Below are 4689 nucleotides of genomic sequence, written 5' to 3'. Positions count from 1 at the left end.
GGGAGGGGAGGGGAGGGGAGAAAAGGAGGATGAGGAGCAAGAGCAGAAGAGGAAGAGGGAGGAGGAAGAAGAGAAGAGGAGGAAGAAGAGAAAGAAAAGGAAGAAGAATAAAAAGAAGAAACCTGTGTAGGCACCCTGAGTCACACATGATGTCTTCTGCTCCCTTCAGAACATCAGTAAGCAAAGGCCACTTGCCTTCTCTCATGGAGCTGATAGGGATGTGGTGGGAAATGAAGAGGGAGAAGGAATGAGTTGATGATCCCATTTCCAGTCTTAGAGAGGAGGGATGTGCTATGGCCTATTCACCAGCATACGAGAACCACTTGCCATGGCATTGCAGAGAGCTGCCCACAGCAATCTCTGACTTGAGATGACCACCATGTGATGCCACTTAGAACATTGCAACCTACCCTAGAAAGCTCTCCCTGTGCTTCCCCAGCCTGTGGCTGTCTCTGTGGAGCTGTCCTACTTCAGCAGTTACACTGAGAATGTAACAGAAGGCATGACCGTTGGTTTACCTGATAATACTTCAGATGGACTGAGTCATTGAGAAGACGAGGGACCCAGTCCCAACGCAACCTTCCAAAAACTGGAAATGTGGGCTGTGCCCAGCTTTTTGCGTGTGTGTTGGTAATGAAACCCAGGTCCTCAAGCCTATGTGGCAACTGAGCTCTCTCTCCAGCCCCTGATTCTTACCTTGACTATTCTCTTGGGGTGGGCATAGCTCTGATGGTTTAGACTAATCCCAAAGATTTCTATAACTGGAAATCAAGAATCCTAAAAGATAACTATAAATAAATGAATGAATAAAGAAACTGAGTGATGTGCTGATGCACACACACACATAAACACATACATGTATATGTGCACGTGTGTGCGTGCGTATTCATACAGAATGGAAGGAACACAATTTAACAAAAACAATGAAATTCTTTGGTAACACAGATAGAGATAAAGAGCACCATGTTAAGGTGAAATAGAAAGACTGGATACCTTGTGATCTCGAATTCAGTGTGGACTTCACTAAATCACAGCGCTGAATGGAAATGATCAAGGCTGGAAAGGGTAGAGAGATGGATATCAGGAGAGACTGGTCAGGGGCCACCGAATCATAGACAGAATTAGGTTGTTCTTTACATATAGGAGATATGGTTATCCATATTGCATTGAATATTTCAAAATGACTGGAAGAAAAGATTTTGTTAAGATTCTCGTTGCACAGAAAAGCTAAAAAGTATGTGATGATGATATACAACTTCTTTGGACTCTTATGTAACATATGGTGTTTTGAAACTTCACACAGTGTTTCCACAAACATGCACAGTCATGATGTGTCCCTTAAAAAGCACCATTTAAAGCAAGAGCCCTAACTGGCACATATTTCTGGCTTACAGTGTTTGTAAGAATTACAGACAGAATGATGTCATTTTAGGAGTTACTTTTGGTTGTTTTTTGTTTGGCTTTTTTTTTTATGAGACATAGTGTAACATGTCCTGGGCTGGCCCCCAAATCACTGTTTCATTGAGGATGGCCTTGAACTCTCTGATCCTTGGCCTCTGCCTCCCAGGTACCAGGATGGCAGGTTTGACCCACTATCCCTGGCTCTATCGGGTTAAATCCTCGTGTTAACTTATGAGGTTAATTTAACATTAAAAATCCAGCATCTCCCCCCAAAATCACAAAATATTCTTTACACATAGAACCGACTACAACCACGCTGATGAATACCAAAGTTCAAGACTACACAGGAAATTTACATGTGGATAATTATCAATTACAAGCACAGTCTTTCTGGCCAGATTCTCTGTATTCATCTTCTAATACTTAAACTTGCCTGTACAGTGGTGGTAATGGTACCTGATCCATGGGTCTATAGGTAGTGTAGTTAGTAAGATACAAAAGGTATAAAGTCCTGGGAGTGCTTGCCCCTTAAAGAAATATCATGGTAGGAAACAAGGGCAAGCCTAGCCCTTAAGTGCCCTCATTTATCTGCCCTTCAGCTAACTTAATGGTGACAATAACAATGATAGCTACCATGGCCACACAGCTGCAATTCGTTTATCAGGGGATGGTTTTCAGTCCTCACACACATCTCCTCAGATCCTTCGAGTGGTCAGGTATCATTATCCCCAATTACAAATGAAGAAGCTAAGGGATAGTTGGGTTAATGATTCACCCAAGGTTATGCAGCTAATAGACCTGCGCTGAAAGCTCAGACCGTCTCAGAGGTCTCACTCTTGACCCCAACAAAACAGCTCAAGGACCAGAAGGACAAAATAAGACAGGAACCATCACCCACGGTCGACAGAAACGCAAATTGTTTTCTCTAAGCATCCACGGCCTCAAAACTTTAAAATGCTAAAGCCCTCTCCAACTCATAAAACTGTTAAGTGCCAAGCACACAACCGCTGACATCTTCAAAGCAGAACAACAATTGCACAGCGCCGCCGTGATAAAAGATGATGAGAAGCTAATTGTACGAGCTGAGATGCCACCGTCAAACTCTGAGCTAACAACCACAATTAAACCATAGGCTTATTATCTGCATTATGCTTAGGTGCATGCTGCCAGAATCTTTATGCTTTCCTATCACATATTAAAAGAAGATGGGAAGTAGGGTAAGAGGGATCATCTGCATACCCCGTGGTATTGTCTGCACCTGCAGACAATAGCCATGCCTCCAGTTCTCTGGAGCAAGTACCCTTCCCCTGGCACCCCTCCCCTTCTCCCTGGCACTCCTTCCCCTCCCGCTGGCACTCTTCCTCTTTCCCCTGGTACCCCTCCCCCTTCTCCTGGCACCCCTCCCCCTGGCACCCCTCTCCCTCCCCCTGGTACTCCTCCTCCTATTCCTGGTACTCCTCCCCCTTCTCCTGGCACCCCTCCCCCTAGCACCCCTCCCTCTCCCCCTAGCACCCCTTTCCCTCCTCCCAGGCACTCCTCCTCCTTCCCCTGGTACCCCTCCCCCTTCTCCTGGCACCCCTCCCCCTGGCAACCTTCTTCCTCCCCCTGGCACTCCTCCCCCTTTCCCTGCTACCCCTCCCCCTCCCACCGAGTGCATCCTAGTCTTAAACTTCTTATTCTCCCTCAACCTTTCCTACTGGAAATAACAAAGAATGGAGGCCATAGAAATGGCAGCGGGGGTAGAGCGGGCAAGTTCTCCCAGAATTTCCTGAAGGTAGGGGGAACCTTCCAAAAACCACTTTTTAAACATTTATTTATTTACTTATTTACTTATTTATTTATTCATGTGAGCAATTAAAGGGGGGCACATACATATTTCTGAGGACAGCTTAAGGGAATTGATTCTCTCCTTCTACCTTGAGTGAGTCCTGGGGAGTGAACTCAGATAGGTAAGACTGACAGCAATCGCCCTTTACCCCCTATGCCATCTTGCTGGTCCCAAAACCACCTAAATAATTTTAATAACCTGACTCACATATTCTCCTCCCATACAGTCCGTCCCAAAAGGGGTGCTATTTGAAGTGGCTATTGCTTATTGTTCTTAGTCACAGACCATTGGCTGGATTCAAACAGGTGGCTACGACTTTCCAGCCTCTCTTCTATTTATTTACTAAATCCTAACCGGTGACAGATACCCCTTGCTTCAGGAAGTGACAAGGCCAAAGGCTGTGACTGAACTAAGTGGTCCATGGTCTGACTGCTCTCAGATCCTGGAAGTAGAATGTCCTTCCAGAACTACAGAGCACACCCCATGTGACAGCTTTAGAATGCTGCTAGGGTTTATTTAACCAGCTACAGGTCAAAGGAATTTGAAAATATGCTGTGAATTTAAGTTGAAAGAAAAAGCCACTCCTGAGTTGAATATTCTTTGAGCTGACTGTTTCAGGATGGGCTGCTCCAGGTTGGAAACCAAATTATTCAGAGCTACCTCAGTTTCTTTGTCCCACAAATAGTCATTTCTTCCTCTCCTCTGTGTGTGACCTAACATCTTTATAACTCTCAGGTAAAAGTCTTTTCACTGTTCACATGGACACCCGACTTCCATCAGCCCCCAGCTCAGCATGCCACAGACAGTGGACTTGACTTCATTTTGTCAACCTAACAAGTGGTTCTGCCTCCGTGGTTTGGATTGTTTTGTTTTGTCTTGTTTTTTATGTTTTGATTTATAATGTTCTTTTTTTCTGTTACTCTAAAAATTCCATGAAACTGTTACTGTGTTGGAGCATGGTACTTAAAGCAACATGGATCTGTGCTGATTCACACCATCATTACTCATAATTGACTCCAAAATAGACAACGGCAATAACGTGTTCATCCCCATTGAGAGCTGTGTTTTTTACTTCTTGTTGTGTTTACTGTTTGTGTGTGTGTGTGTGTGTGTGTGTGTGTGTGTACACAGGTATGTGTTTATTCCCTTTGAGATGAAAGCTATGGTTTTTAATTCTTATTGTCTTTACTATTGTGAGTGTGATTGTATGTGTATATAGGTGTGTGTAAAGGTATATGTATATAGGTGTGTGTGATGGTATGAATACACAGGAATGTGTGATTATATGTGTAGACAGGTGTGTGTGTGTGTGATTGTATATGTATACAGGTGTGTGTGATAGTATGTATATACAGGGTGTGTGTGATTATATGTGTATTTAGGGGTATGCATGTGACTGGATGTGTATACAGGGGTATGTGTTTATGTGTGATGTATGTGTATACAAGTGTAGGTGTGAT

This window comes from Mus caroli, chromosome 5 (assembly GCF_900094665.2).
Source record: "Mus caroli chromosome 5, CAROLI_EIJ_v1.1, whole genome shotgun sequence".
In the NCBI taxonomy this organism is placed as follows: domain Eukaryota; kingdom Metazoa; phylum Chordata; class Mammalia; order Rodentia; family Muridae; genus Mus; species Mus caroli.
Note: the sequence above shows the minus strand (reverse complement) of the source record.